Source organism: Syngnathus leptorhynchus, chromosome 5, assembly GCF_054491065.1.
Source record: "Syngnathus leptorhynchus isolate UIUO chromosome 5, UIUO_Slep, whole genome shotgun sequence".
Lineage (NCBI taxonomy): Eukaryota > Metazoa > Chordata > Actinopteri > Syngnathiformes > Syngnathidae > Syngnathus > Syngnathus leptorhynchus.
In genome coordinates this window covers 6,532,020-6,556,271 of record NC_141199.1, presented here as the reverse complement: position 1 = coordinate 6,556,271, position 24,252 = coordinate 6,532,020, and the positions used below count along the sequence as shown (strand labels likewise).

General features: G+C 41.7%; 1 protein-coding gene across 6 annotated transcripts in view; it reads left to right on the top strand.

Annotated features, from left to right (window-relative positions):
- Nucleotides 1–24,252, top strand: part of LOC147056571 (uncharacterized) — a 96,384-nt gene that overhangs the window by 10,957 nt on the left and 61,175 nt on the right. Inside the window, exon 1 of one of the 6 annotated variants that reach the window (XM_085912936.1) lies at nt 11,445–11,464. The exons of the other annotated variants lie outside the window; for them this stretch is intronic. The gene's annotated coding sequence lies outside the window, so the exon portion shown is untranslated. Of the gene's footprint in view, nt 1–11,444; nt 11,465–24,252 lie in introns of those variants that run through there. 6 annotated transcript variants of the gene reach the window in all.

Below are 24,252 nucleotides of genomic sequence, written 5' to 3'. Positions count from 1 at the left end.
CCCAAATTTCATGGATGTATGGATGCAGTGGTGTGCTGGGACGGTTTTTCAGCCCGGGAGTTTCAAATCCAACCGGCCCAATGGTAGGTGCACAGAATAATAGAATACCTCTGTTACCCCTACCGCTATGTTACTTGTCTCCACTATTTAAGTGATGACAATGAGTGACTATAACAGAAAATAAAAGATCATAAAATATATAGATAATAAAATAAAAATATATAATAAAACACATAATTAAGATTGAAAGTAGGCTACTGTAGCATTTGAATTATGTTCTATGTGTTGCATTATTAATATTATTTCCCATTATTAAAATATTATGCAGTATACGTATACTCTAAAATGCAAGATGAATAGCGAGCAGAGCATCCAAGCCTGATATTAGCATACTAATTAGTGTTGTGCCTGATATTAGCCCATGTTGTGCCCTAAGCCCCTAACCCTGGCTCTTTACCAAAAATATTTGTGAGCTTTGCACACTTGGCAGCATCATCCTGTAAAGTCTTTCTTTTTCGTATCGGAGCTACCTGGCTTTTTTCTGTCCATCGTTTAATTTACTGGCTACACCTTTTCCGTACACCTAGCGTCATCCAGGCATGAAAATTCACAAATAAATTGCTGTTTTTTTTTTTTTTAATTAGCAAGGGTGAAAGCCAAGGGCAAAAGTCATTAATCTAAAGCCTAAATTTTATTGTATTTGAATATTGAGCCATCGACACCAGGGATCCCCAACCAACCGTACGTTGCTCTATTAAAAGTAAACGGGTTGGGGACTACTGAATTACATTATTTTACATTGGTGCCTTTAGTAGTAAATAAGCAATCAAATCTGTATGGGAACTCTATTTACAGGTACGTATGCATAGGGAGGGGGTTGAGTTGGAAAGGAGTTAACAGCTTCTGCTCTGGACGGAGTCTCAAAGTCACCGGTAATCACCAATAACATCACAAAATGTTGCCAGACGTGTTGCTAGTCGCTTAGAGTAGGAGAGATGGAAAAGTAACGAAAATAGTCAAGTGGGAACCCAAGGCAGCGCATGCTTCGTCGCACATGCTCATCATGTAAGCTCTACTCTGCACTTGCATGAGCCAGCGCTCCCTCCACCAAAAAAAAAAAAAAGATAATTCGAAATATGATGCAAGTGAATGTTACGTGTGCTCAAATTCTTTTCTATGTTTTGACAGAATAATGTCAACAATATTTTATTAATAGTTTATATTTTATTTAAACAGTTTCAAATTGGGAAAAACTATATGAAAATATAATTTTCAAAGGTGTGAATTACATGCTTGAATAAACTGACCACTACTTCATTGACCTGACAGGTTTGAAAATCCTGCAGGCAAGAAGGTATCTCTCGTCTCCCTCTTTGCTGTAGTAGTAACCTACTTGACTTTTTCCATGTAAGAATAAAAAAAAAAAGATGTGTATATGAATAATAAATATGACACCTCTACATTTTCATTGATTTTTCTTGAGCACCCACATGTAAATTGCCAAGATTTCCATACATCCCCTGAGAGCCTGTTGGATTTTTCCTTTTATTGACTAATGCCATAATGCATTTATTGCTCTGGATGTCTGAATTAAACAAAGAAGAAAAATGAGAGGGGATAAATATATGACAAAGAGTTTTTAATCATATGTAATATGTCAGGGAGGTATTTTTTCTAGCTTTTGTTTCAATGCTTAGAGCCTTTACTGTGATTGTTTCTTTGTTCTTTGCTTGGATTATACCTGCACGTCTGATGTTCATAACAACCCAATCCGCGTCAAAATCACTAAATCCAATGAGTTAGAATGAACAGACCCAACCTAGCTGTTGGCTTTTTCTTCTTCGTTTTCTTCTTTGCCTTCTTCCTTTTCTTCTCTGTCTTTTTTCCGGTAGACGAGGCACGACAAACCCCCAACCAGCATTTCGGACTACTGTAATTATCTCTCTTCTGCAACACTAGTGTGCAATATTGAAAATACGTAATTGATTGACAGTGGAACCTCTACTTACAAACTTAATTGGTTCGGCGATCAGGTTTGTAAGTAGAAATGTTTGTAAGTAGAAGCGTTTCTCATAGGAATCAATGTAAGAGCAAATAATGTGTGCTGGACACACTTTTTGCCCTCGTTTTCCATGAAAAACATACAGAAAACCAAAATGACAGTTTTATTTTTGCTTATATACTTGTCATTAATTTTTGGTGCATTTAAAAATTGAACCCACCACTTATAAATTGTGAGACTCACTCTACGACTGAGCCACGTGGAAAAGTCATTAGGCAGTCAGGAATCACCGTTGGCTAATACAGTTGATGGTCTGGAATCAGTTTGAAAATGAAGCGGGGGGGGGGGGGGTACTTATTCTCACGGGTTGACTTATTCTAATAGGGTTGCTGTTAGAATGAGTATCCCTGTAACATTGCTTGGAGAGGGAGGCACCTATTCAAATTTGCTACACTTGGTGGAAATACCAAGTACAGACATAAAAAGTAAAGCGATCCTGCCATAAATGGCGCTACCAGGCCCTACTGGGAGCAAAATAAAGTTCAATATCTTGCTCAAAGGCAATAAGATAACCCGGATTAATGACTTTTCACTGTGTGAGTGGTCATTGAAAGTACCTTGCAAAGAACGCGAGTGAGAACTTAAAACAAGAAATTAAAGAAAAGGAACCTAGCTTCTAAAGATGAAAATTGACAAACAGAAAGTTGCAAAGCACTGGGTAGCACGTCCGCCTCACAGTTAGGGGGGTGCGGGTTCGATTCCACATCCGGCCCTCCCTGTGTGGAGTTTGCATGTTCTCCCCGTGTCCGCGTTGGTTTTCTCCGGGCACTCCGGTTTCCTTCCACATCCCAAAAACATGCTTGGTAGGCCGATTGAAGACTCTAAATTGTTCCTAGGTATGAGTGTGAGTGTGGATGGTTGTTCGTCTCTGTGTGCCCTGCGATTGGCTGGAAACTGGTTCAGGGTGTCCCCCGCCTACTGCCCGATGACGGCTAGGATAGGCTCCAGCATGCCCGCTACCGCCGTGGGGTCAAAGCGGTTCAGAAAATGGATGGATGGAAGTTGTGTTCTTCATGTTATTATTGAAAACAAGCTGGTACTGTCTGCCAACCGGCAACGGCTTCTGTCTTTCACTCAATGCGTGGGCGCTCCTGCAGCAGGGGATACATACTCCGTCGCGAGTTCGATGAAATGCATGCATTTGCCATGCTCCTTTATCATCGATCATCTTTGGAGACATACTCGACTATACAACTTGTTTTTTATATTGCAAATGCGCTGAGATGAACAGGGAATGGCAAAACAAATGGGACAAGGCGGGAGAGATGGGGGTGGCGGCTGGTGCGTAGGTTCGAGAGTCAGTAAGTAGATGCAAAAAAAAAAACGTGAGGTTCCGGTTCGTATCTCGAAAACTTGTTCGTAAGTACAGGTACCATAGTATGTCTTTTTTAATTAAAAACTTCAATCAGATGACAAAAAACAAACAAAAAAATACCAATGTGATTGCTTGTTTTGCCTAAATATTGAAATATGACTCAAGCAATTATGTTTTGTGATTATTGTTATATCCTTACTATTTTCCAGGTTCTTATATAGCAAGAATAGGTCGGACGACGTGAAGGTTAACTGGTTTATTCTTTAATCGGAGTGCGTTACAACACAGAATGCCGCCTAGAAGTAACCCATCCCACTTCCGGGGGTTCCTTACTACGGAACTTAAGTTAGCCCAAAATCCACAACAATCATGCTATGTGTGATCTGCTTGGGGTTACTCCGGCAAAGTTTGCCAACATGTAAGAGAAGTAGTAAAACTGTGTAAATTCTTTCCAGAATTGTTCTGAGGCACAAGATGTGATGGATGTCACCCAGTAGAAATGTGACTTGAGAACAGATACAGCTGTACTGTTTTTTTGTGGTGGGTAAACAATAAAAATGTATGACACTGGATGAAGACTGTAAGGGCAAAGTAGATCAGACCATTAACAGTAACAAATCTCAAATTCATGGGTTGTAGTGTGACTTTGTGTCAGTGACAACTGGCCTGAATGCTGTTTTGAATTAAACTGATAAAGTGCAGGTCAGACAGTGGCACTATTGTCCTCGTGTTGCCTGCTATAGGCTGAGCAATTGATTTGCAGGCAGAGGGGTAAGCTTCACGATCAGAATGACCAATGAACCACGTCACGTGTTTTTGGGTCAAGGATCATTGGTGTTGACCATTTCTAACAGACAAAGAAGGTTACCATAAAATAGATTAAACTTCACTTTTTGAGGGACATAATTGATTCACCCAGTCTTATCTGAATAACTGACAAGATTTGAAGATGATTTAGTATGCAAATGGTTTTATATATTACCTGTCTGAATCCTTTCTATGACATCATGGTCATATAAATGATTTCCACAAGTAATAAGGACACAGAAAGTCAAAGTCCTGGGGATTACTGATAAGAACTGATGCTCAATAGTGCTGAATATTTAACACAACTGGATTGATTTTATTTGGCAATTTTATCATCATTCTCTGGGAGCATGAAAAATGGTATCAGAGAATGACATTTCCTTCTGCACATGTCCTTGGACCGAGGCTGTGTTTCGATAGAGAAGTAATTGCAAATGATTTTTTCAGTATTTCCACATTGACAATGATAACAGCACAAATTGATTTTCTGCAGCCTGTATCGGTGAGATGTTTGATAAGAGGATTTATTTCTCAGTGGTAATATTCTTAATAATCATCATCATCATCAACAACATCATCATTTTATATCCTGTATATGCTAATTATCATAAATTTTAGGCTCACGGATATATTTTGACAAATACAATCATGATTAATAACAGTGGAAAATTATTAAAAGTGAAAAAAAAGTTTACTGCAGCCATTTTTATTTTTTTTGTAGGTCTTCACTCTACTATAAGTGCATATTAGTACTAGATACTAGTATCAGCTGCCCTCTTATGGTAATTTTATGATCAGGTAAAAAAAAGTTGAAATTAGAAAAGACAGTTGCCATTAATTTCATGCAATTTTAAGCAATAATGCTTTTTTTAGGGCTTTCTTTAAAATTATTGATTGTTGTTTTGGGGGCTCATTATCATCATAGCTTGTCACGCCAAACAGTCAACCATTCCAGGGTGTTCCGATTCACATTCTCGGAGGATATGCTCAATGGTCTGGGCGCCCTCTCCACCAAATTTGGGGGGTAAATATTGTATATCAAAAGTACCAGTGGTATCTTGGTTTCGGTGGCTACTCAAGTGGCTACTGGAATCGGCCTTAGAAAAAGTGGTGTCCAACATCCCTAATTCAGGCACATCCTGATGAAAAATAAATTAATCCAGTGTGATGGTGTATAAAGGCAAAATAATAATAAAAATCATCATCAGAATGTTCATCAACCCAAAGCAATAGAGTTTACCCAGAAGACAGCACCTGGACTTCTGTTGCAAAAGATCCAAATTCCAGATGCGCTGTATTTTAACCAGACCCATTTATATATCTGCTCTCAGTGAGCCAGTTTTGAAACATATCCATCTCACAGTCAGACTGTTCTTTCCATAGATCCTGACTGCCTTCCAGTCTCTTTGGTGTCATTCTGGAATTTCTGGATTCCATGTCTTATCTATCCGTGTTGGCTGACAGCACAGACTGCTGAGTGTTAGATCTAATTTGTACAGCTCAGCATAAATAAGCCAGTCACAGTGAGCCAAGTCAACCAAATCCCAGGAACAAAAGAATCTGAAATACATATATAGAGGTATGGAACTAAAGCTTTGGTCCAGCCTGCTTGAATTGAAATGCTTTTAAAAGATGCAAAGGGTATCTCGGTTTGGAAGGGTTCAAAAATTCCTACAGCTTCATACTGTAAATATAACACTTGCAGTGCCTACCCACGTTGCTGACGGTGTTGTTTTGAAGTGTGGCTTGCGGCACTAATACCAGGAGTTGTGGCAAGGGACTGGAAGGAAGAAAAAAAAACACGACAGTTTCTAATTGGAAATGTCAAATTGACAATGGAAATTGTCTATTTAAAGATGGGATTTTGCCCCAAACTATCTTTACAATTGCCTTTTCATTTGACTATTTATGACTCACACATCCATCCAACCGCTTAGTCCCCACGGGGGTCGCGGGCGTGCTGGAGCCTATCCCAGCCGTCATCGGGCAGTAGGCGGGGGACACCCTGAACTGGTTGCCAAGCAATCGCAGGGCACACAGAGACGAACAACCATCCGCACTCGCACTCACACCTAGGGACAATTTGGAGTGCTCAATCGGCCTATCAAGCATGTTTTGGGGATGTGGGAGCGAACCGGAGTGCCCGGAGAAAACCCACGCGGACACGGGGAGAACATGCAAACTCCACACAGGGAGGGCCGGAGGTGGAATCGAACCCGCACCATCCTAACTGTGAGGCGGACGTGCTACCCAGTGTACCACCGAGCCGCCCTCATCATCAGATTAAAACTTAAAATGTACTCAATGGGTTTTCTTGCAAGCCATTTTCTTGCAAGAATTCATTTTCATACTGGATAAGATTCGAATTTCCCTTTAACCCAGTCACTTTACTACTGCGTGCCTAATGTATGGCCCGGCTTAATTTCTTGATTTGAAAATTTGTCCCATCTGAATTAGCAATTGAATAACGCTGCTGTACAGTTCTACAATCAGCAATACCATGATGGAATGAGCACAGATAAGAGCTGCAGATCTTTTGTTATAAACACAGTTTTGGGGTTTGTTACTCGTTGTTTGAATAAATAGTTTGCATCACGGGAGGGATATCTTGCCTCAAAGTCAGGCCGCAGTTCAAAGGCGATAAAAGCGTCATGGGATAGAAAAGTCAGGGGTCAGTGGGTGATTTGCTGAGGATAGGGGTTCTGTTGTCCCCAGCTGTCTGGTGCTTGTCATCCCCACCCACCGACCAAGGGTTAGCACCAGGTCAGACGGCCACATAAAAGAGAGAGAAGACAAAGGTGAGCAAGTTCAAATGCAGGCTACAGACTTGAAAATGGCTGAAGGCTGTCTGTGAATGTGTTTTGCGACAGTAAATGCTGTAATACCAGTCTGTCTGTCTGTCTGTCTGTCTGTCTCTCTCTCTCTCTCTCTCTCTCTCTCTCTCTCTCTCTCTCTCTCTCTCTCTCCATCTCTGTCTCTCCATCACACTCCAACATACTTCATCTGTCTGTCTCTCTCTCTCTCTCTCTCTCTCTCTCTCTCTCTCTCTCTCTCTCTCTCTCTCTCTCTCTCTCTCTCTCTCTCTCTCTCTCTCTCTCTCTCTCTCTCTCTCTCTCCTTCTTTCTCTCTGCCTCTCTCTGTCTCTGCATGGCCAGACGTCCTATTGGCCTTTGATATAGTATTTGTATGTTAGAGCAGCCTCTGCTCATAGAGGGAGACCCACAATATGCACCTGTGCAAATATTAACATCCTCCATGAGGAGTCTTTGAAGTGCAGAGGGCAAATCCTGGGGTCGCCCCCCCTCAGTGGACTTGACTGGAAGCATAGGGTCTACTGAGTCAAGACAACAGTGGTCAGACACTTGAAGGCTAGTTGACACAGGAATAGTTTACACGAGACTGTTTTAACCTAAAGCAGAAAAAAAAAAGTTTGCTTTGGTCCTTTGTTTGTGCATATAAACTTTGGAGAAAAGGGTCTCAGACACATTTTTTTAAAACAAACATGGTGGGGCTTTGAACAGCAAACATGACATTCACAAGTGGGCTATTTTATTTACTTCCAAAAGCTAGGTCCAATCAATTCTTTAAATTGTGCTTTCGAGTGACAGAGTGTAGAATGTTGTCTATGGGTGCCTTCCCAGTGATTGAAGTTAGTTGTGTGTACATGTTAGAGAATGTACATTATTTTTACAATGTTATTGTCTGTATGCAAAAGTTCTAAAGTCATAAACATGTAGAGACAAGAAATTTACTAGGGCAGAAAATCTGTATCAATGTTATAACTCCATTCAAAAATTAAGCAACGGAAAAATTATTCTCTGGATTACATAATCTGCACAATCTGCTGTCATGACACTTAAAATAAACATTTCAAATGTTGTTCAGTACAGGATTTTAATCCTTCCTGAGCAACTGTTAAATGTTTATAAGACCCTACAAGGAGAGAAAAAAAACTTATTTAAAAGAGAGTAAAAAACAAAATCCATTTCTGGAGTCTTAAGTGTCGTTTCTGCTAAATCCCTTTTCAACAGTTGGGAACAGACGAAAGAAAGAAATATATAAAGTCATCCAAGAACCACGGTAAGTGGTTTATATCTTTTCATCTTCGTACCACTGAATGAGGACTAATCCTGCCTCGTGTCTTCATTGTGCAGTTGGGGGCCCCTCTGAACTACATTAAATAGAATGGATTAGTTCTTTAAAAAAATCACACAGTGGCATTTGAGAATTTTCTTTTTATAGTTCCTTAGAAACTGTCGGAGGATGTCATGAGTCAGTCTCTGCACATAGCTTTGTCTTTGAAACTGTGGCTGATATCTGAACTCTTACTATAGTGGAGGAAATTTTGCAGGCTTGCTGATGATAAGAAGTCATTGGTTTTCTTCCCAACCAGGTACATGTTTTTGATATAATTATTATTTTAATTTTAATTGTGTACAGTGCAGTAGATCTACTGTACTAGTCATTGAGCCTCAGACTGAAATAATGTTTTCATAAGGCAAATATTAATGAGGCCTTACAGTGATGTCTCCACCACCAACTCTGCATATTGACAGGGTTGAACCAAATATATAGACATAGAGACTATGTCCGGACTGGGAAAACCTTGGGATCCCCGGGTGGATGGATGGATGGATGGATGGATGGATGGATGGATGGATGGATGGATGGATGGATGGATGGATGGATGGATGGATGGATGGATGGATGGATGGACGAACGGACGGATGGACAGACTGATAGGGTGGCTGGATGGATGAACGGACGGATGGATAGGGTGGATGGATGGACAGACAGATGGATAGGGTGGATGGATAGGATGGACGGATGGATGGATGGGCACAGCTCATCTTCCCCATGGGGGAGACAGCTTAGTTGGACTCACCGTGTGCTAACCCACCCAGCGATCTCTCATCCTCTAACACAACCTCATTAATATTTTGAAGATTACCCACAGCTTTTCTTAAAAATCAGCCAAGGTTGGTTGCTATGGAAGCCTGGCGGCGACAGCCGAGCAGTCCAAAAGATTTACATTGAAATGAATAGAGTTGTTAAATTGACGGCTGCAAGTAGTTGAAGCAGTAATGACACAAATATTTTTAGATGTTTTAATGCGATGTAAATTAAGCATGAGAATATGTATACAGACAGACAAAGTAAAAATGCAAGAAACATATTTTATCTATCTAAACAGACAACTGGCTTGGTCGTCACCAAATCCGTCAGTTAATGTTAATTTGATGTGCAAGAAATACTGGGTAATAAATGCATTGCAGTGTATCCTTTTTATTTAGCCTTATCCGGTACTCATTTCATAAAATAACCGCTCATTTATCAATTTTAGTCATTTATTGAATGTATGTGATAAATATAAGGCAAAAAACTTGGAACATTAGCACAAAAACCCTTAGGTCAGCCTAAACACTGATGAAACAAAAAATCTTCCTATTTTTCATAACCCAAAGTTAGCACATGTGCAATTTTTCATATTGCTTATTTTCCTTTGGATTGCAAGTGGACTAAAGCTCATCCTAGCTTATTATGTGCAAGAATACCAAAATATACATCAGCGAAATCTGCATTGTTCTTGAATGGTGCATCAGTATGGCTGTTGGTAATTGAGGCTTCAGTCGCCCATGTAGTGTGTTCTTCAGAATGCCTGTGTGTGTATATTTGAACAGATGTAAGAGGTCTGCTTGTAGAATAAAGTGGAGTGGGGGTGTGCAATGCAATTAAAACAATTCAGTCATCATGTTTGATGTGTTCATTTTAGTTGGGCCTAGTAATTTGGACCATATATCAGATAAGGCAAAGCCGGCATCCGTTCTGACATCAAAAGTGACAGATTTTTGTTCTGCTATGTTTCTACTTCATCATCTCGATCAGACTTCTGAGAGAGCGTTGATTAGATAATTTCCAGTTCTCTTTAGTTCTCTTCACAATGAGCTATTGTGCGAAGTAGCTATGAACTGTACTTTCCCCCAAAAAAAACATCTAGTTAAAACTGCATCAAAGTCTTTGCTTAAGAGATTACTTGGATGCTTTTATTTGCTTTCTGGAACAAGTAAAGTTTGAGGTGAATGAGAAGGGTGTTTAATTTTGACATTTGAGGTCTGCACAATAAATGTTCTCAAATTATAAAATCGGAGATCTTATCTTTTTTTAAATCAATTGAGTTTTTCTGAGACATTAAAAAATACAGTTTGCTGATATACACAATGTGCATCTAAAAAATATGAACTTCTGAATAAATAAAAAAGAAACACAAATCTCATTCATTATATTTTTATAGTATTCTTGTTGTTAAACACCATTCCATTCCATTGCTTAGATAAACCTAAAAAAACAGCTCGATGAAATTAGAAAGTTGCTCCTCAAATGAGATCACTGATTCGCAAAACTGCTCTGGAAGTAAATAAGAATATTTTTAGCCTCACACGGTCTCTTTTGCATTGAAATCACCATTCAAAGACAGGACAACAAGAACAAGAAAGCAAAATTAGCACATTTTCCTTATTTTATAGATATAAAATCTTAAGATATTGTGTTCATGCTGTACTGGTAGTCTGCAATTTTCATATTTTTGAAGAAGTATGCTTGTCTTGCACATCATTGTAAATCTGCAAAACAAAATTAGGTCTATCAGGAACTGAGAGAAACACGGGCATGATAACAGGACAAGGTGTAACTGGCGGTCCAGGCTTTAAGTAGGGAAGTTAACTAGCTTGGAACAGGCGACGGTGATTAGCATTATTGCAGGGGCGTGGCTGAGAGCGATGTGCATCAGGCAAAGTTACCGGCTGGGTAGCAGGTGGTGCGGGCACGTGACAATTTGTGGATGCATCAAATGAGTCAGAGCTGAAGAGCAGGCCGCCTTATTAAATAATTAATCAAAGTTTAGTTCAAGGAATACAATTTGATTAAAGCACCGTCTGTCAGCCAAAATTAAGATCTTCTGTCACTGCGTTATTATTGTTACTTCAGGCTGATTTGTCTTTGTCCCCCCTCCTCATCTTCCATCCTAGTTGGGCTGTCTTTCTCTCTCTCTCATAAGTTTGATTTTGAGGTTGTCAGTGTGTCAATTAATGAGAGCTGCATCATGTTGTTTCATCACTTGGGACGTTTGATGTCTTGATATAAAAGTGCTTTGAAATCTGTTTATTTTGTATTTGCATTGCTCTTTTCACCATTCTTCTTCTAGCTGGCTGTGACGCCGCAGGCTCCTCTAATCTTGTGTGGCTGTGAATTAAATTGAAGGAGGAAAAAAACAAAAAATATGCGTAAGTACCAAAGATGTCTATCACATGGCTGATGAATCGTAGACATGTAGAAGCTCTACAGGGGCAAGTAGGCAAAGAAGATTATTCAAAACAGCAGTATAATTATTTATATATTATATTTGTCATTCACAAAATGTGCAGATCTTATGATGCACAATGGAGGTTTTTATCAAATTTCATGCCTTCAGATCCCCCCAAAAATACATTTTGGAATTCCTTTGAAAACATCAATGGAAAGTGTTGAAATGTTGTTTGTCCATCCGTCCATCTGTCCATCCATCCATTTTCTGCATTGCCTGTACTCAATGGGGCTGCGAATTTACCAGCACCTGTAAGTCTTACAGGGTCACCAACCCATACCAGTGGCAAATACAAACAATCATTAACCCTCGCACATTCTTGTCTTTTGACAAATTCTAACCTACCACGATGTATGCTTTTTTTGGTGGGGGAGGAGCTGACTTACCTGGATTTAACCCACGCAAGCAGGAGGTGAACATGTAAAGTCCATCCATCCATCTTCTTCCGCTTATCCGGGGTCTGGTCATGGGGGCAGCAGCTTTAGGAGGGACTCCCAGACTTCCCTCTCCCCAGCCACTTCATCCAGCTGATCCCGGGGGATCCCAAGGCGTTCCCAGGCCAGCCGAGAGACATAGTCTCTCCAGCGCATCCTGGGTCGTCCCCGGGGTCTCCTACCGGTGGGACATGCCCGGAACACCTCCCCAGGGAGGCGTCCAGGAGGCATCCTGGTGAGAAGCCCGAGCCACCTCATCTGGCTCCTCTCAACGTGGATAAGGGACCAAACCGCCCTTATCAGTTGACTCGGCACCCTGTACTCCTGAAGCACCCTCCACAGAATCTCCCGAGGAACACGGTTGAATGCCTTCTTCAAGTCCACAAAACACATGTGGACTGGTTGGGCGAACTCCCATGCACCCTCAAGGATGCTGTCGAGGGTGTAGAGATGGTCCACTGTTCTACGGCCAGGACGAAAGCTACACTGCTCCTCCTGAATCCGAGGTTCTACCTCCCGACGGACCCTCCTCTCCAGCACCCCTGAATAGACCTTACCAGGGAGGCTGAGGAGTGTGATTTCCCTGTAATTGGAACACACCCTCCGGTCCCCCTTCTTAAAGAGGGGAACCACCACCCCAGTCTGCCAATCCAGTGGCACCGTCCCCGATGTCCACGCAATGCTGTAGAGGTGTCAGCCATGACAGCCCCACAACATCCAGAGCCTTTAAGAACTCCCTTGCAGATCTCATCCACCCCTGGGGCCCTGCCACCGAGGAGTTTTTTAACTACCTCAGTGACTTTGACCCCAGAGATTGGAGAGTCTGCCTCAGAGTCTCCGGGCCCTGCTTCCACAATGAAAGGTGTGTCAGTGAAATTGAGGTCTTCGAAGTATTCTCCCCACCTACTCACGACGTCCCAAGTCGAGGTCAGCAGCACACCATCTCCACTGTAAACAGTGTTGACCGTGCACTGCTTCCCCCTCCTGAGACGCTGGATGGTGGACCAGAATTTCCTCGAAGCCGTCCAGAAGTCATTCTCCATGGCCTCGCCAAACTCCTCCTACGCCCGGGTTTTTGCCTCAGCAACCGCCGAAGCCGCGTTCCGCTTGGCCATCCGGTACCTGTCAGCTGCCTACGGAGTCCCGCAGGCCAAAACGGACCGATAGGACTCCTTCTTCAGCTTGACGGCATCCCTTACCGCCGGTGTCCACCAGCGGGTTCGGGGATTGCCGCCACGACAGGCCCCAACGACCTTACGGCCACAGCTCCGGTCGGCTGCCTCAACAATGGAGGCGCGGAACATGGTCCGCTTGGACTCAATGTCCCCCGCCTCCCCCGGGAAGTGGGAAAAGCTCAGCTGGAGGTGGGAGTTGAAGCTCTTCCTGACAGGGGATTCTGTTAGACGTTCCCAGCAGACCCTCACAGAGCGTTTGGGTCTGCCAGGTCGGACCGGCATCTTCCCCCAGCATCGGAGCCAACCCACCACCAGGTGGTGATCAGTTGACAGCTCCGCCTCTCTCTTCACCCGAGTGTCCAAAACATGCGGCCGCAAATCCGATGACACGACTACAAAGTCGATCATCGAACTGCGGCCTAGGGTGTCCTGGTGCCAAGTGCACACATGGACACCTTTATGCTTGAACATGGTGTTCGTTATAGAAAATCCGTGTCGAGCACAGAAGTCCAACAATAGAACACCGCTCGAGTTCAGATCGGGGGGGCCGTTCCCCAGAAGGAGCGCTCTCCAGCACCTCCTCCAGGGACACCAGGAAAGGTGGGTACTCTGAGCAGCCCTTTGGTGCATAGACACAAACAACAGTCAGGACCCATCCCCCCACCCGAAGGCGGAGGGAGGCTACCCTCTCGTTCACGGGGGTGAACCCCAATGTACAGGCGCTCAGCCGGGGGGCAATAAGTATGCCCACACCTGCTCGACGCCTCTCATCGTGGGCAAGTCCAGAGTGGAAGAGAGTCTAGCCCCTCTCGAGAGGGCTTGCACCAGAGCCCAAACTATGTGTGGAGGCAAGTCCGACTATCTCTAGTCGGAACTTTTCTGCCTCACACACCAGCTCGGGCTCCTTTCCAGCCAGAGAGGTGACATTCCATGTCCCTAGAACCAGCCTCTGCAGCCGGGGATCGGACTGCCAAGGTTCTCCCTGCCTTTGTCCGCCGCCCAGCTCACTTTGCACCCGACCCCTTTGGCCCCTCCTACAGGGGGTGAGCCCATGGGAAGGGGGACCCACGTTTTCTGTTCGGGCTATGCCCGGCCGGGCCCCGGGCCAGGCCTGGCTCCAGAGGGGGGGGCCCTGGTGACCCACGTCCGGGCGAGGGAAAACTGGGTCCATTTGTCTTTTTCGTCATGAGGGGTCTTCTGAGCCGTGCTTTGTCTGCCCCCTCACCTAGGACCCTTTTGCCATGGGTGACACTACCAGGGGCATGAAGCTCCAGACAACATGGCTCCTAGGATAATAGGGGCACGCAAACCCATCCACCACGATAAGGTGACAACTCACAAAGGTTGAGTAGCTAATTAAAGTGGAATATCGTCAATGTTACAAAGTGGAGTGGGTTAGTGGCTAATTGCTTGAAAAAAAAATACAGTATTGAAATACAGGTTGGCCACAAAGTCACGCACCAATGTTAATATTTATTTTTTGTTAATATAATTTTTTTTTTTTTTATTTCAGATCGATATAACTTTTTTAATTAACATTGGTGCGTGACTTTGTGGCCACCCTGTATGTTGAAATGTAATTGTATGTTTCTCTTGCTAAAACTGTTATTGTGCTAGGTTTTATTTTATGAAGTAGGATTCTGTTAAAGTTCTTATTGGTCTAACTGGGGGGAAAAGACAGTTGTAATTGGGACAACAACATGGGAAATTTGTCTTTCAAAAGGGCTAAATAAGAAACTAGAATGTTTGCTGAGGACCAAGCCAATAAGCAAACCTCAGTCATCACAATTAAATGTTCATAAATTATAACATTCATTTTAGTCGTTCCGAGTCAGGACTGACAATTGTTGACTCAAAATTATTATTGATAGATTTATAATAATACACTGATGACTTATAATAGACTGAACATGTACAGTAGGCTAAACCGACATGGCCCTTGTTCCCTCCAGAAAGTAAGAATGTTGCGAAAGGGACCACTGTTGTCATTTTTTCACTTGACTTGGATGCCTCTAAATCAGTGTATATAATCTAGTGTAATCTAATCTAGTGTATATAGTAAACTTCAAAGCACTTTGATATTTTGATAATAAGCACTAACTAAAGGTCCACCTGCCACAAAATTATTGAAATTATTTTCCACAGTTACTGTTATGCATTTAGGGTAGTTAGTTTACAGTTAATGTTTGAATTATGTTTTTGTTTACATAACCTATGTAAAAAAATTACAGCTCTGGGTAAAGTGGTAGGTTTTTTTTTTGTTTGTTTTTTCAAAAATAAAAACTCCCAAATGGATTCATTATGGACAGCCCAGGGAAAATTTGCATTCCAACGGAAAAATATTATGAGTTGTATGTACATATAAACAAGATATATATGCAAACCAGCAATGTATAAAATTGTCTCCAAGTCATATAATTGCTTAAAACCATTAAAAGCACACATCACAGGAGACAAATGGAGTCTTTAATGCTGCAGAATTTATGAATTGGTAATTACCAACAGCAAAGAGATTTTAATTGGCTTGGGTTTGTTGACCTGTTCTATCAACTTGTTTGTTTATATGAAACTAAATGGCCAAATCTTGTCTTTTAATAAAGGGTTTATAATATATATCAAATGAAGACACACATTCATTTTTCGCCATGAAAATTGTTAGGCTTTAGTGATGTTGCCTCTGCAGGCAACTTGAATTGCGCAATCTTTGCTCTATAACCATGTAAGCTTCAAAGGAGAGTCAAGAGGATGCAGGGGGCATTTCAAGCGAAGAGTAGAGAGTGGTAGGTCAACATGAGTGTGTTAAAGAAAAGCTCAACACATTTTAAAGATGGAAAAAGAGCTTAAAAATTTATAAAGTGCATTTCAATACATGATTGGGTGGTTGTAAGGGAAGCGTGTACCAAGCATGAAGGACAGGAGTGGTGCAATATGAGAAGTATTCATCTCTATTGTTTTTCTTTTTTGCATGTTACTATGGCAACAACATAAAAACTACAGTGCTTCAACTTTTATCCTAGTGTCCCTCTGATGAACACAGAAAATCGGCATATCGAGAAAAGGAGAGCACACAGAGGAAAGCAATTGTGGATTTGGAAGGCTGTGCTGGCTTCCTTCACAGAATGGGGGCGTGGGAGGTTTGGGAAACTTTGCGATTGACGAGGAAAACGCAAAAAGGGAGGGGGGGGAAAGTTTTGTTTGTTGATTACTTCTCATTTTGGTTTCTCACAGCTGTCATCCTATCTTTCCTACCTACACACAAACATTAGGCATGCATAACATATCCAGTAACATGTCGTCCTTTGTTGGTACCAAAGAAGTTAAGATGTCTTATGCGCAATAGGGTGAACATTCTGTCCGGACTGACGGACAGTCAATCAGTCAGACGCCCATTTTGATGAAAAATGACGGGAATGTTTTCACACAAACTATCCGAATTAACCTGCAGTCAACGTGGCCCACGATAGATTTGATAATATAGCAAGTAAGCCTTTCTAATACAGGTCATATATGGACAAAAACAAAATCCAATATGGGTTGCATTTGCTTGCAGAGTGAAACTAGCCTTAGACCAGAAGTTCAGCCTTTTCTGTGGCATTAAGGCAAGTGTTCATAATTTTGTTTGCAAAGGCTGATAATGTCTGGCAATAGAGTATTTGTGAAGGGGTGAGGTAAGGACAACACGGGGTTGAACTCAAAAGGATAGTTGACGGCCTACATTAAATGCTGCATCAGTTCATTAATGCATGCCAGTGGTGACTTTTCCCTGAACAAAACAACACATCAACTATGGCATCAAGACCAACATAACATTAGCTGTGAAATATTCTCAGAAACCCAAAGATTTGAAAAGATGCCTTGATATTCTTGTTTCCTGGAACTGCGGAATTGGACAAAGACTGAGATTGAGTTTGGAAGCCATGGTAAGGTGCTATCAAAATATGATTCTATCCAATGGCAATATGTAACGAGTGTACTTGTCATATTTTGTGTGTAAGAATGATAGCATAGACTCAAAAGACAAGGAACATTTTTTTTTCATTGTAGTATTTACACCATTACATTGGTCATATAGTGATGTTGTTTTCCAATTTTGTCTGTTGCAAAAGGTGGTTAGCCACAGATGAAAACCGTTACGCTTCAACCTAAGTGTACGTGCCTAAGGCTATCCAGTATGCAATTCCAAAACAAAGAGGCTTCCTTTTGATTTCTACACAGTGTGACCTTTTTTGATTGGGTGAGATTGGTTGGCATGGAAATCAATACCGCATTGAACATTTGATGTAGCCTTATCTCTTCTCCACACTGTCAGCAGGTGGAGGCAAGGGAGTTTTTTTTGCATGTGTGTTTGTCAGCGTATGTGTACGCGTATATATTTAACACTTGTCTAGTGTGATTTCATACCAATAGAACCTCTTTATGTGTAAATGACTTGGATTTCCAGCTGAAAAACAAACAATCAAACAAACAAGAAAAGAAGCAAGTACTGATCGAAATGAGTATGAGCCGACTGGAAAATTTCGGGCGATGCATGTATGTTTTTCACATACTTCACTATTTGATGTTGGCATAAAGATACGGATATTTCAAATGCGTATGTCTGTAGTAAATGGAAAAAAACAACATGCACTATTGTTTCCTTTAACTTGGGATAAAATAGAGAGGGGCAACTAAACTAAAAAAATATGCTATGCAGTGTCGCACTGGTTAGCACGTCCGTCTCGCAGTTCAGAGGTTGTGGTTTCGATCCCACCTACGGCCCTCCCTGAGTTGAGTTTGCATGTTCTCCCCGTGCCTGCGTGGTCTTTCTCCGGGTACTTTGGTTTCCTCCCACATCCCAGAAACATGCGCAGTAGGCCGATTGAGCACTTCAAATTGCCCATAGATGTGAGTGCGAGTGCGGATGGTTGTTCATCTCTGTGTGCCCTGCGATTGGCTGGCAACCAGTTCAGGATGTCCCCCGCCTACTGCCCGATGGCAGCTGGGATAGGCTCCAGTGCGCCCGCGATCCCGTGGGGACAAAGCGGTTCAGAAAATTGATGGATGGAAGGATGGATGGATTCCAATATTGCAGTCAGTTATTTGTTAGCACGTCAAGGTTTGCATCTGTTTACCAGATAAGCACATTTCTCATGATTCGCTGTAAAGAATTGTCAGTGTATTTCAATCGGAGTCATCTACAGCTACGCAACTTGTTTGTGCAGGTGAGAGGTGTGTGCAGCTCCCAGTGGAGCAGTTCTATTAATAACTGCAAACAGAAAGCTAGCATAGTAGGAATTAAGAGGGCCAATGCTGTTTTTTCTCTTTACATTCTAACCATGGGTAAACTGTTGTTAGTTCAACTTCGACTTAGTATGCTGATTTTTTTAGTTTTCAAAACTTGTAACAAATCCATCTTGTTTTATTTACATACTCGTCTTTATTTCTTTTTCTTCTTCTGTTATTACAAAAATTAGAGAGCCTATAGTAATCGATTCAATATTTACGTCGATCCAATACTTACCCCCAACAACCTTTTACACTCACGATGGACAATTTGGAGTCGGAATCGGCCGGCCATGCCTGCTTTTGGAATGCGGGAAGAAATTGGAGTACCCATGCAGGCACGGAACGAACTTGAAAACTCCACACAAGAAGGCCGGAGACGGAATTGAACCCTTTATCTCTGAATTGTGGGGTGGACATACTAACCAGTGCTCCGACGTGCTAACCAGTGGTTCACTGTGCTGCAAAAAAAAAAAAAAAAATGATGATGATGATCAGAATCATCTTTAGTGACCAAATTTGGCATGCCAAACAGGAAATTTGACTACGGTTGCTCTCAGCCTCTGTACGACATTTAAGTGACTGACAACATTCAGGCAACTAACAACATTTGAGTGGTGAGAGCTGGATGTTGTTGCACAGTGATGTCTCTGAGTCTCTATGAGTGGTGTGAGTTCATCAGAGGGACAGCCTGGGGGAAGAAGTTGTGTCTGTGTATGATGATGATGATGATGATGATAAGGGGCACCACGGTGGTTCAGGGTGTACCACGCCTACTGCCCAAAGACTGCAAGGATAGGCTCCAGCATGCCTGCGACCCTTATGAGTTTAATAAAACAGCTCGGATAATAAGTAGCAGAACTAGTAGTGATAGTTTTCAAGGATTGGCACTAGTGTAAATGTGATCTCACTTTTTGTCTGCTTGTAGATTTTTATTTGCAGCAGCAAAATATTGAAGCCCAAGGAGCTCACAGGTTATTCAGCTTGCCAGCATCGTTCCTTTTGTTGGTCTTTTCCTTCTTTAGTGTTCCTGTGGGGAATGCACTGTGGGTGACATATTTGTGCTGCCCTTCATACCCGTATTTCCATGCTGAGAGGGGCTGCAGCATAAAGAGAAAGGCCATGCTGGAATGCTGTGGAGACTGTGACTGCTTTTGATTTAAATGGTTTCAGATGTGCATTTTGGAGGTGCATGGTGAGAAACAGCTGGCTGCACAAAAAAAGTAGTGAAACTACATACTGATCACATGATCATGCAAACACATGGTTGATAGCTTATGTTCGACAAAATGATTGTATTGTGATTGATGGACATCACTAGCAAAAATTATGGGATCACCAGTCTCAGAGTATATTCATTCAGTTGTTTGGGAAAAAAAAAAAAAGCAAATCACAAAACTGAAGTAATTTCAAATGCCAACTTCTTTGCTTTAGGGAATACTAAAAGAAATCAAGTGGGGAAAATGCAGCCGAAAATTCAGGCATCTGTATTTGAAGATGCTACTGTATTCATCAGTCAAGCTTTATTGATGATATATTGTAATTTTAGTTAGTCATCCATTGATGACTGGATTCAGAAACCTAATCAAAATTATAGGCTTGGCCAAAATCTGTGATTTTCTTCAATTAAATTCAGTAGTGTGCATGGATTTCCCATATTTGTATGGGCATATGTACTATTTAAATAAGTGTGTGTGGGTGTGTGTGCGTGCGTGCCTGCGTGCGTGCATCATTTTCCACCTAAAATCAGTGATAGATTTCATATTTAGTAATACATTAATGATAGATGTGCGAAATCAATAGGTTTGTGAATAAATGTTATGATAATGGAGGTGTGTAAATAAATAGGAATTTGTAGTGCACTCACTTTGCTGCTCATCTTTTGACTACAAACCCAGATGAAGTCACTGCTGCTTCTTTCCCATGTTATTTTGTAGCAGCCATGTATAATCTGTTCCAGCACACTTGCCATGAGATGAGTGATGTGAGACTTGTAATGTGGAGGCAAAGCCTAATAGATAACATGAGCATGCCCCTCCCATCCCTACAACTAGTGCTCATTCCCTTCCGCAGGCAAATCAAGGCCCCTTCGTGGTAAACAGCACAACGATTTGGTTCATTCCGGTGGAAGTTGTTTTTTTTCTGGCTGACTCATACACTGTTAAATGTCTTTGGCAATGTGGTCTCATTACATTATGCTTGACCTTGACATTGACCTTCATTGTCAGACCTATCAGGAGAAGAGCTTGTTGTGGTTTTTGTTCTGATCGGCTGTTTAAAGTGGTGATTGTCATTTGGCAAATAAACTATGTGTGAACTATGTGTGTACATGCATCTATCTATACACATGAGCCTTGACGGGAAACCAGCGCAGAGCTGACAGTAGTTAGTCTTTAGTCTCATGGACTCTTTTGATTGTGATGCATATATAATTTTCATTTTCCAAGAGCTGTCTGCCTTTTCTTTTGTGCTATTGTTCCTTTGATCTGGCTTTGGTTTAAATCTCATTCCATCTGGATGAGCTCACTCTCGCCTTGCAAATAAAGGCATTTTCCACTAATATATACAGTATGTTCATGTGCTAAACCAGAGCAGTTCATCTCCGCATATTAACTGTAAAAACTATCGTGTAGCTATAGTAGGCCTGTTTTAGAATGTATGTCTTATATCATCATATTAACTGTAAAAAACTATAGTCTAGCTATAGTAGGCCTGTCTTAGTAGACGTGTCATGCAACACACCCGATTCAAAAGTTAACAATTGGTAGCACATATATACTTATGCGAAAAGCACTATTCTACCTTGAACTTCAGTAGGTCCAAGTACAGGTTCAGAGTTATTGATGAGGATCTTCAAGCCCTACTGAGGGTCTCAACTGCTTCCTCTCTCACGCCAAATGTGGCTCAGCTAGCAGCAAGAAGTAGGCAGAAGCCAGAACAATGTTCCTTCCAGGGTTAAAGAACTGTTAATACAGACACGTGAATGTGAATAATAATACATTTCCCAAGTCAGTGACTATATGTGGTTTCTTCAGTTTTCTATATCTGCTGTATTATTGTTTTCATTATTATCAATTTATTTATTTATTACTGTTTGATAATTATTTTTCTTACATTTGATAATCGTTTAAAGTTTTTTTCCGAGCCTAAAAAGACCCAGCCTCACCCCCCTGCTGTACAATCTTTGGCTGTATTCACAACTGCACACTGTTTTGTCTGCTTTAAAAAGACCAGGGTTTGTTTCAACACTGGTCCGGCCGGACACGCTGGTCCAGCTCTTTTATGCACACCGTTGCACATGGCAAAAAAAATTAAAGTCGTTTGCCTCTGAGAAAATGTCTGCTTTGGTTTAGGATACCGCAAATGGCTAATGGTGGACTGACAAACAGACGGACTGGTGACAGAAGCGATGACGGAAGCGCTATTAATATAACAAGAATGGACAGATTATTATATTATGAAAAAACTGACGATAGACAGAGCAGAGACTGTCAACATTTAATTAAGTGCCTGAAAATAATAATAATGTCCCAAAAAATATTTTCTCAACATTTTAACAGTAAACTTGTACTGTATATGTTTATATGTCGAAATTGTGTAAATGTAATATTTTTTCACATCTATTATACCGACCTATACTTGGTCTCTTGAAAAATAATGATTTTAGAGGGACATGGGCTCAGCAATATGCAATTGGCTTTGGGTAGTTATGCTCCTGTGACAGTGGTCATCCAGTCTGGCCCTGCTCAAAACAATGCAACCACCATCCCAAATTGGAATGGGAGTTGAGTTGTTCTAACCGGTTGGCCAAAAATCAACCTCCTGGCCACCTCCTGGCCACCTTCTGGCACGGCTCAAGGCTTTCGAGAAGTGAGGTTTGACTGAAGTACCTTTTGCTGGCATGAGCATCACTAACAGAAAAAAGCCCAAGATAACAAGTGAAGTGCTCAAACTGTGCAAACCAACAGACACACCACTGATTACAGTGTGTTGAGGTCCATGCCATTTTGCTTAAATTTGTATCACATATAGAATATATTTAACACTGGGAATAATGTAATGTTTCACTATAGTAAGTGTTGTCATGTTTGACAACATGCAGTCCAGACTATGATCAATACTTTCCCAGAAGACATCTGCCAAGTGTCCTGTGGCTTTTTGGGTTCTGCAAGAAAGCAGGTCCTTCCATCTTGTCTGAATCAAATATTGTCTGGGTAGTTTCTGTCCCATGCCTCACTGTTCGGAATGCTTACACAGTGAGGATAGCTGTTTCCTAAAACGTAACTGGGAGCATTCTAATTTGAGCATTTGCTTTTGCTACTTCCTCCAACCAAAAATCATTTCAAATTCATGGCCACGTTGGAGTAGACATTGCTCTTTTCTCAATATTGATGAGTTTTTTTTTCCTTTTATCTTTCCCTTATTTAGTTTCTTTGTGTATTTTCACTACGTTTCCACTAAAAGTAGTTGACCAATGCAAATATGTTCTGTATGATGACGTTTGAATTTATTGCCATCACATGTCATGTAATAATTGACCAAATCAGATACAGTGTACAGACACACACAAACACATTTGCACACACACACACACACACACACACACACACACACACACACACACACACACACACTGAGTGACAGTAATCCACCAGTACTTCTACAGCTTTTTGTGTAGAGTAGTGTGGGTGCACAGGCTTCGTCTACCAATGTGCACAGTGAAAGTGACAGACCACCCACCTGCTCTGGCATCCCTTATTTGTGTTTGCATTGCCTTCGTGGGAGCACAGCTAATGGGATTTTCCTATCAGCATTTCAGTGTTGCGACCATGTCAGCTCACCCTCCTCTGTCTCTGAACAATCTAGCAAGGTGAAACTGCTCAGTCTGCACAGCCACAAAATGACAACAACATAAGGCTGCATTCGTTACGGTGACTCACAGGCAGTTGAGGTACAGTTCCAACAGAGAGCGCGATACTGCCTGTTTGGAAGAGACTACAATGACTGCAATGCAAGAGGAGTTATTTATGTAAACCCAATTTATACAGGTGTTCATATCAAGAAAAGTGGAAATGAGGTTATCATGAAAAGGAATACTGTGTGTTCTGGCTCCTTTGTACACAATGTAAATAGTTGTCATTTTTTTAATTGTTTACCTGAGCCTGAAAAAAGTTATTTTGAAAACTGTTTTTCAGAGTTTGCAAGATGATTTGGGTCGGAAATAGCCACGATGCCATTTTCAAGCTAATTTTAATATGTGGCCATCTTGTGGCCATTGTATTTCGTAATTGTGTTGGCTCTGTTGATGTTCAGAAAGTCAGTTGTAGAACTATGTGCAGGCCACAGTGTATTCTAAGGGTGGCCACAGCAGCTTTTTGTTCCTCCATGGTGTAGCCCAGCGACCTCACGACCACCCAGCAAACACTCAAAACACACTGATCAGCCAGGTCAGCGGGTGGTTCTCAGTTGTACTATTTTGAAGTCCACCTTCATGATAGTAGCAACCCTGAGAGCACTCTGGAGGGCCCCATTTCCACTCCAAGCGCAAGTCTAGTGCAAAACCAAGTTTTGCTCTGCATGTGAATGGAGTTTCCTTCTTTTTGGTATTTTGCTAAGACTGGTAGAATTGGGTGTAACAAGTAGTATTTTCCACGCCAATCCTCGCGGCATCCCTCATTTGCATCAACATCGGGGCGGTCAGAGCCGCAGTGCGCACACGTACTCCATGCAGAAATAGAAATAGACTCACTGGGGTCTGTGCATGAAAAGAAATGGAAGGTTAACGGTAAAATGTATGCTTGCTGATGATGTAGTCGATTACAGCATATGAGAGGGGC